Source organism: Sinocyclocheilus anshuiensis, unplaced genomic scaffold (assembly GCF_001515605.1).
Source record: "Sinocyclocheilus anshuiensis isolate Anshui unplaced genomic scaffold, SAMN03320099.WGS_v1.1 scaffold976, whole genome shotgun sequence".
Taxonomy (NCBI): Eukaryota; Metazoa; Chordata; class Actinopteri; order Cypriniformes; family Cyprinidae; genus Sinocyclocheilus; species Sinocyclocheilus anshuiensis.
This window is the reverse complement of record NW_015552538.1, coordinates 2474174-2484353: the sequence shown is the minus strand read 5'-3', so window position 1 is coordinate 2484353 and position 10180 is coordinate 2474174. Positions and strand designations below refer to the sequence as shown.

General features: G+C 36.5%; 1 protein-coding gene across 4 annotated transcripts in view; it reads right to left on the bottom strand.

Moving 5' to 3' along the window:
* The window catches only part of LOC107663857 (tyrosine-protein phosphatase non-receptor type 4-like), a 55801-nt gene that overhangs the window by 44690 nt on the left and 931 nt on the right, over nucleotides 1-10180 (bottom strand). The gene's annotated exons all lie outside the window — the stretch shown is intronic.

Here is a 10180-nt window from a genome sequence, read left to right as displayed (position 1 = left end):
GTAGCAAATGTAGCTATTGCTCATTGTGAATGTTAATGCATTAACTAAGGTTAACTAATGAGGTCTTATTGTACAGGGATACCTATTGGTTTTTATAGTTCTTTTGCACTTTAATCTGTGTAAAACTTTTAGCTTTATACATTTTTCTGTATTGCTTTATTGCATTTAAATGTTCAGTTATTTTTGTTATAAGAAAAAAGTTATTAAACCTGTTATACTGTATAATGACAGCACTTTTTTAAACTAAATTTCAATACCGTGATAATACCGTATACCGTGATAAAAGCATTAGCAATTAATCGCAACATGAAAATTTGATACCGGCATATCCCTAATACCGGCACAAGTCTATTTCCAACCAGCGGTTTTTTATGCGATAATCCAAAATGCGCATAAAAATAGGTGGATGGAAACATAGCTACTAACAAGCTCCTTGATTCCCATGAGCCAAGACTCGACATTGAAAGAGAAACACATTTCTGATTAAAGCTGCACATTCCAGTCAATTCTGCACTGCTTACAGTAGCAGGTTTAACTGCTAAGAGCTTGTCTGCTCTAATCACGCTGTGAGTTTCTGGACACATGGACCCTGCATGTTCCCGCTCGTGCATCCGGCCTCTCCACCGAGATACAACCACTCACCAGGAACACAAAGCTACTTGAATAAAAGGACGAATACCACTGCAATCAATATCCTGTAAATAAATCTACCTCACTTCATTAGAGAGAAGAATGCCTCCCCTGGGCTGGAGACGGTAGAAGAGGCTCCAGCTCTTTAGTAATGGAGACTACAGCTGAGAAGGCCGCTAGCTCAAGTGAAATGTTCTGTATTCATTTTACGTCCCCAGACGAGGGACGCCTAGATCGATAGACGCTATGTGCACTACACGGTCAACTTGAGCCTTGAGCCCTTTGCAGGGATCTATTGCATGTTGGAAATCCCCTCATCACAGCTCCTTCCATTCATCTTGCTTAACCTACAGATGACTCAGGAGACTCACATGTTACTCTGACCATTAGCCTGCAGCATCTCTACAGATGAAATTGTGACTCATCAAAGAGGCACAAACTGGATTAGTTCACCATAATAATGTCATTGCAAAAACCATGTTAAATAGAGCAAAAAGTCATCAGAGGCTATGGCAAAATCACTTTAACGTACAGTTTTGAGTGATTGTTTTAGAAGACAGTGTTAACATAAATACGACAACAGGTGTAAAATACATAACTAGAAAAACCTGAAGGAAATAAGTGTTTAGAAGACAGCAAAAGAATAGTGATAAATGTATATGCCCAGCTTAAACTTTTAACATTAGTTAGCATAAACTAACAATGAAATATAGCATTTATTAATCTTAATTAATGTTAATTTCAAAATGTTCTAATACATTATAAAAATTAAATGTTGCATTTGTTAATTTTATTGGTAACATTTTACAATAAGGTTATTTTTTGACATTATTAATAACTTCATTAGTTAACATGAACTGACAATGATAAATAATTTATAAATCTTAGTTAATGTTACTTTTGAAACGTACTAATACATTACTAAAATCAAAAGCTGCATCTGTTAATGTTATTTAATAGACCTACAACTGATCAATGAACAGCTGAAATGTTGTTAACTAATATTAACAAAGATCAATAATTGTTAGTTAATGTTAGTTAATGGATTAACTAACGGGACCTTTACTGCAATGTGTTACCATATTATTTATTGGACCCAAGTTAATGTGAACTAAAAATGAACAGTAGTATTTTTATTCATGTTAACACTGTACTGTATTTCTCATTGCACGAATGTAAACTAACTAAACTAATAGGACCTTACTGTAAAGTTACCAAAAAACACCAAATAATGAAAGCTTACCAAATAATAAAATGTTACTATTTCAAATAATGAAATGTTACAACAAAAAAAAAACACCAAATAATGAAAGCTCTTCAAAGTTTCAAATGTCTATAAATTAAGCAGGTCAAAGTAAATTAATTGCAGTTTTTAAAACAACTTTTAGAATTATTTTATTTTAAAACAAACCAGCATAAAACATTATACTACCTTTTGCAAATACTGTATACAAATAAACACTTCTTCTGCCAATATAGTTCATTAGCTTAAATATAGGCTGATTATAGTTGCCAAGCAACTTGCTGCATTAATATTCAACAAACAGTAACCTCTTTAGCACTTTATCTTCTTTTGATTAGTAATTCTGGTATAAATGTGGGCAGTCATTTGTTAAAGTTTCCTGGCTTCATGGGTTTCCATGAAAGTTACATTATATTTCTACAAAATACATTATACTCCCTTGTTTCATTGGAAAAATTAGCTTTCTCACAATATTAACCCATCTAGAGGCCCTTCAAACATCTAAAGGCCCTTGTAAAGTGGCTGAATTATACAGTGCCTTGAGTATGTGGATCCAGAAATTGTTACTTTTATATTAGAAAGTGTTAAAATGGGACCAGCACATCTAGATCAGTCAACAAGTCAACCTCTGACCAGAACTGAAACAGTAGGAGGATGACAACAATTATGCACAGACATCATTCAGAATTACTGCTAGCAAAAGGACTCCCTCGGTCTAAAGTTAGAGAGGTTTAAGGTTACAGTAACACTGCTGAACATTGCAAAACAAAAGCAAATACTCTCTCCAAAAGACATTTGCAACAATGCAGCATAATACCGCAGACACATAATACAGAACAGCAAAAAGACAGAGTAGGAAAATACTGCAAGCTTGGAATAGTCTGCATATACTAATGAAGAATAAAGCATTTGGTAAATTTGCCTCGCGTGTTAGCTTGCAGTTTGTTTAAATCCCATTTTGGGAGAACAAACACAGACCTTTCCTCTACAGCAAGCAGCCAATGGCAGCCCACATAAACAGCGCAGTGTGCTGCGAGTGTGTTCTCTGGCATGCGGGGAGGGGAAGTGGGCGTACCTCCTGACTCAGGCGAGTATACACACTTTCAAACTAGGTCCACAGGAGCGTGTAACCAGATCTTACAAGCACAATCCAGCCAATCTCTGAAAAAGCTTGACATTTTTGCAGCCTCTGGCTACATTTGGCACAGCAACCACAAATGCAATGACTGGAGGAAGTAAAAAAGGAAAAGAGTGATTTTTCCAACCGCTCTGCTTCAAAAACAGTTTGAATTTGGATGGGGGAAACGAAAAACAGCTTGGACAGTAGGGAATTTTAAGGGAAAGCACTTTAGGTATTAAGACTTTTAGTTTATATGCTACAACAAGAACTGCTTTGAAAATGTTGAGACAACAATGAAAAACTCAGCTATTGCAGATGTATAACCACATCACCACAATTTCATTTCATCAGTTTCTAGTCTGGTGAGGGTTGTTGGTTAAATTCACCCTTATGAAAAAAAGTACAGTATCATGGTACAATGGTCTATCAGGCCACTATTATGGGTTTATTATTGATTTAAACATATCACTATTTTGTTTTTAGCATATTTTAACCCAGCACCGTAAAAAAGGTTTCCATTTGTAAAGCTCTAAAAACCGTACTGACTGATGTTTTAGTGCACTTTTTGGTACACATTATCTTTAACACTTAATTAACTTTTAAGATATTACCCTTCCACTCAGTCATTCCAAATACAGCGGGCCCAATAATCAATCTATCTATATAATAACTAAAAATCTTTTTAATTATCTTTATGTGTTGCATGACATGATTTTGAGCAAAAGAAAGCCACTGAATACCGATAACAATGATAAATGCAGCCAAAAAAACATCAAACAGTATATAATAATAGTTATGTGCACACTTCCAAAGCTGTAGATGTCTTGTGAAAATCTTTCATGCACAACTTGTCCAAACACAGGGGACAGGCTGTACAATCAAAGGGCTACAGATGTACACATAACAGACACACTCATGTGCGGTGGACTTTTTCAAATGACTCTTCCTCTTTCTGTCAAAACACGAGAACTTTACTCATTAATGCTTAAAACGTCTCATTGTCTCTTTGAGATGTGTCACGAGCCATACATTAAAAATGGATGAAAAAAAGGAGGTCATCTATTTTTGTCTGTCTGAGTTTACTTGCAGACACACAAGAGAAGCCACTGAAATGCAGTAGGGAATCTCCACAGGTTTTAACATAAACCCCTCTCAATCAAATCTTCTGGTGCAGAAGGGACATTATAACCACACTAATACTTCAAATTCAGTTTTGTCTTTTATCCTTTATCAGTTTTATCTTTCATAATACAGTTTTGGGCTTTATTGTACACCTGAATTACACTACCTTTCCCAAGTTTAGGGTTGCCAAGATTTTTGAACAAAAGTTTCTTATGTTCACCAAGGCTACATTTATATGACCAAAAATACAGTAAAACAGTAATACTGTAAAATACTATTACAATCAGGTACAGTACAAAAAAAAAATCTTTCAACTAATGCTGTAAAATATACATGAAAGTCAGTTGGTACTACATTCATATTTAAGGTTATAATTAGCTTATTTGTATACAAACACTTAAATTACACGCAAAGTTTTTTAGAATATTAAAGTTATAATACTAAGCTTAACTTTAAATTACATAATTATATTTCTAGAATAAAGCTTAATGGATTTATTGCAACTTAAATTAATTATTGAAGAACAGTAACAATTATAATTACCTAGCCCTATTATCAATGTTAAAAACAGTTGTACTGCTTAATATATTTTTGTGAAAACTGTGCTACATATTTTTTCAAAATTCTTTGATAGGTTAAAATATAATTTTTTGTAACATTATAAATGCCTTTACTGTCACTTTTGTTTAATTTAATGCATCCTTGCTGAATAAAAATAGTAATTTCCTAAAAATAAAATACGTACCTACCTTAAATCTTTAAATGGTAGAGTAAGTGTCAAGATAAAAGATTTTATTCCCTGTCCACAGTGTGATATAAATCTCCAAGTAAAAAGGAAGTTCATGATAGCTATTCCCATAATCTTGGAGCGCTTACCACAAAAATGTGACACTCTCATTTCCTCAGGGCCGAGCGCGTGTTTGGTGACAACAGAAGGAAGCGACACTGAGCTTTATAATTAAGAAAGAATCTAACATGTAGATTTGAAAGAATATTAGGAAATCTGAAATGGAAATTGGAACAAAAAAAAATCCTCCCTCACAAAAACAACACAACACTGATAATTAAAATGCACCGGTACGCTTGTAAAACACCTTTGAGTCTGCGACAGATGGACTGTACACACAGCTGTGGTTTGCTTCCGTCATATCTGCTGAAACGCATGGGATGTATGGCTGGTGATCCGTTTTGCAGTGCCACATGAGCAGTCACCGCAACAATGCTGATAGAACAGCCTCCATCCATGATACCGAGGCCAGTCATCTATCTCTTACCTTCTCAGACAGAAAGTTTTTATTGAAAAGAACAAGCAGAAAAAAACTGTCAAAACGAGCCCCTTTCTCCTGCATGCTCATCTCTTAAAGGGGTCATTGGATGCCCATTTTCCACAAGTTGATATGATTCTTTAGAGTCTTAATGAAAAGTCTGTTTTACCGTCAAAAACAGCTGTGTCTACAGCAAGCTGTTTTATTGCATGTCGCTTTAAATGCAAATGAGCTCTGCTCACCCCGCCCCTCTCTTCCATGCTGCTCTCTGAGAGATGGTAAACTTTAGCCGCATTCATCGTGAAACTTGCTAACTAGCACGTTATTAGGAAAGACGATTTGCAAAGATTCATTAAAAAAACCTTACACTCACTTCTTCTGGAGGTGAAGCTGGATCACGAATGATTCATGTGAAGATAGACGCATTTGGGTAGATCAGGGGCACATTCCCTTCAGAAACAAATGTAATCCACTGCGTCTTCAGTGGCTCAGATGTCTCGAGTAAATGACGACTGCTATGTTCATTATTACATCCAACAACAGAACACCTCAATCACTTAGGAGACATTCTTGTCTACATCTGCTCCGGCAGTGAAACAATGATGGACTGATGACAGCTCACTCAGGGCGGGTCTAAGGTAAAATGCTAGTGTCAATCAAACAATCGTGGGAGGGGCCTGGGTCTGTGTGACGTCACACAGACAGCTATCTGAGATCGGCTCGATTTGAGAAAGGTAAAATGATTTAACGAGATAAAAAAAACACTGGGTGGATCTTATCATTATAGGGTGGTTGTGTACACACACTGGCAACACACATTTCAGTTCAAACAACTTGTAAAAGTGCATGTAGCATTATGCTGAAATGCTACTGTCAATCAAACTATCGTGGGAGGGGCCTGTCTGTGTGACGTCACACTGACAGGCATCTGAGATTGGCTCGATTTGAGAAAGGGCTAAAAATTTTAGTAGATAACAAAAAAAAACACCCGGTGGATTTTTATCATTATAGGGTGGTTGTGTACACACACTGGCAACACACATTTCAGTTCAAACAACTTGTAAAAGTGCATGTCGCATCCGATGACCCCTTTTAATGACTCAGATCTGAGATGGCTGAATATGGTTGAATATATTTGACCTGGTATTAGAAGGTGCAGGTCCTAGATGAACTAATCACAATTCCTGAATATCCAGTTAAACATGATGGGTGTTTCTGCATTGCAATAACAAATGCTGTTATATTAAAATACGTAGCTTCAATCACTTTTACCCAGAGCCGATCCTAGACTTCTGGGGGCCCTACGCATTTTACCGTCAAAAACAGCTGTGTCTACAGCAAGCTGTTTTATTGCATGTCGCTTTAAATGCAAATGAGCTCTGCTCACCCCGCCCCTCTCTTCTGAGCCGCTCTCTGAGAGACGGTAAACTTTAGCCGCATTCATCGTGAAACTTGCTAACTAGCACGTTATTAGGAAAGACGATTTGCAAAGATTCATTAAAAAAACCTTACACTCACTTCTTCTGGAGGTGAAGCTGGATCACGAATGATTCATGTGAAGATAGACGCATTTGGGTAGATCAGGGGCACATTCCCTTCAGAAACAAATGTAATCCACTGCGTCTTCAGTGGCTCAGATGTCTCGAGTAAATGACGACTGCTATGTTCATTATTACATCCAACAACAGAACACCTCAATCACTTAGGAGACATTCTTGTCTACATCTGCTCCGGCAGTGAAACAATGATGGACTGATGACAGCTCACTCAGGGCGGGTCTAAGGTAAAATGCTAGTGTCAATCAAACAATCGTGGGAGGGGCCTGGGTCTGTGTGACGTCACACAGACAGCTATCTGAGATCGGCTCGATTTGAGAAAGGTAAAATGATTTAACGAGATAAAAAAAACACTGGGTGGATCTTATCATTATAGGGTGGTTGTGTACACACACTGGCAACACACATTTCAGTTCAAACAACTTGTAAAAGTGCATGTCGCATCCGATGACCCCTTTTAATGACTCAGATCTGAGATGGCTGAATATGGTTGAATATATTTGACCTGGTATTAGAAGGTGCAGGTCCTAGATGAACTAATCACAATTCCTGAATATCCAGTTAAACATGATGGGTGTTTCTGCATTGCAATAACAAATGCTGTTATATTAAAATACGTAGCTTCAATCACTTTTACCCAGAGCCGATCCTAGACTTCTGGGGGCCCTACGCAAAACTGTGTCAGTGTGGGGGATGGGGGAGGATGAGTTATTAATGAATGAAACGCCTTTGTACGTGTTCACTCCCTCTCGAATCGCTCTCACAGAAAGCGCTTGAGAAACGCTGTGGCTCGGTATGCTTTCAACTCGTTTTTTTTTTTTTGTCTCGAGTAACACTATGAGACACTATGACATTCACGTTACATGATTTGACTGATTTTTACGTAGAAAGGGCGACAGCGCACCCCATTAAAAGAAATTATATAAGCGGTTTTCATAACCGCTGGCCAAATTCAAAAACGAATCTAAAATTAAATCATCTTTGAGAGCAAGGGGGACCCCTGGTGTTTCGGGGGCCCTACGCAGCTTGCGTACTTTGCGTATAGGGAGGATCGGCTCCACTAGTGTACATGGAGGTGCTCTAAACACTGGTATGTTCAAAGCTCTCAATAATCTCTCTTAAGATTTGTACTAAGTAACTTAGTATACCAAACCAGATAATCATTTCAGCAAGGAGATTATTAGCTAAATCGGAAACAACAATGCTTCAAATGTTATGAAGAGGGTCAGACACTGAAATTCTCAGTTGGTAGTTAAAAGAAGCCTGTTATCTCACAGCACAGCTGATTGGCCTTGTGTCATCTTGGAAAGTACACTAACGTTTCAAAGTTTGTGGTCAGTATGATTTTTCTGTTGTCGTTGTTGTTGTTGTTAAAGAAACTAATACTTTTATTCAGCAAGGATGCATTAAATTGATCAAAAGCCACAGTAAAGACTTTAACTTTTACAAATAAATGTTATTTATCAAAGAATCATGAAAAAAAAATAAACCATAATGATTTTTACAAAAGTATTAAGCACTATTTTCAACATTGATAATAAGAACTGTTTCTTGAGCATCAAATCAGCAAATTAGATTGATTTTTAAAGGATCATGTGACACTGAAGATTGGAATTGGAACAAAGGAATAAATTATTTATTTTAAATTGTAATAATACTTCACAATATAACTGTTTTACCTTTTTTATATTAAAATAAACATAGCCTTGGTGACTGGTGAGTATAAGAGACTTCTTTTAACAGCATCATAAAAAATCTTTTCAACTTATGAATGGTCCATCCACACACACTGGATGTATGTTTTAGATTTACAATAAAATCAAATTGTTCAAAATACCAAATTGTAAAAGTAAAAACACTTTTTCTTCAGTTCTACAGCTTGTATAAATTGGTTTTACAGCGATTAAGCGACCATCATTTGTTATCAATGAGAACTGACGAGACGTGGCCACTACCAGTGAACTGAGCAATTTTGTCATTTCAAGCTAAACAGTTCATTGATGAACATTCATGCTTGAAAATACATTTTAAGTATATAGGCTAACTTTAAATGAACTAATGCCACACAGGCTACTCCCAGGTGGAAGTCAGCAATTATTACAATAGAAAAACTGTGGAAACGACCCTACAGCTTAAAACTAAATGATATCTCAGTCTGACAGAGTACATGGTGCTAAGATCCCATGAAAGATCCATAATTAGGTGATTAACTTGGCCATGAGTTGTACTCAGGAGGTCAAAAATAACACTGCAATGTGCTCGGTCAGGCAATGTGGTTTCCCATACTGAGATGGGCAGGTGCTGCCAGTTCCAACTGTCGGAACACCTGCCTCCTGTTACCCCCTCTTCAAAGCCCCCCAATTCAGCTCTACATGGCCTTGGCTCAGGTGCACAGAAATGCCGGACAGGGCCCTTGCTGCTGCCCTTGCGCCCCTAACAGCTGACACCCTGAAATTATCCAAACTGCTCCTGCATAAAATCAACTCAGCCCACAGGGACTGGACTGCTAACTCAGATCTCCAAGATCCTGAATTGCTGAAAATCAAACAATGACAGATACCTCTGAAAAATAATAGATTTAAAAAGAGTTCATCCAGCAGATCTTTACCATTCACACATATGTCTACTGTCCTTTTCACATGGGGTCAGTATGATGGTTTTTTTTTATTCAGCAAGGATGTATTAAATTGATCAAAAGTGACAGTAAATGTTTACAATGTTACAAAATAATTATATTTCAAATAAATTCTGTTCTTTTGAACTTTCAAAGAATCCTGGGAAAAAAACAATTATCATGGTTTGTACAAAAATATTAAGCAGCACACCTGGTTTTTACATTGGTGATGATAAGAAATGTCTCTTGAGCACCAAATCAGCATATTACAATGATTTCTGAAGGATCATATGACTGAAGACTGGAGGACTAAATGGTTAATGAAAATGTAGCTGTTATCAGTTAAGTAAATCACATTAAAGAAATTAAAGAATATTATATTAAATATTATACAATTTTATATTAAAGTATATTTCATATATGAATGTTACAATAATACTTCTCAACATTTACTGTATTTTTGATCAAATAAATGCAGCCTTGGTGAGAATAAGCGTAAAAACTGAAAATATTAGAGACCCCAAACTCTGTGTGTGTGTAAAATGTAAAATTCTATTCTATAAAGAGGTACATACACACCTACATCCATCCACCCATGTACCCATGCCAGCATGGAGGAGGAATTCTGAA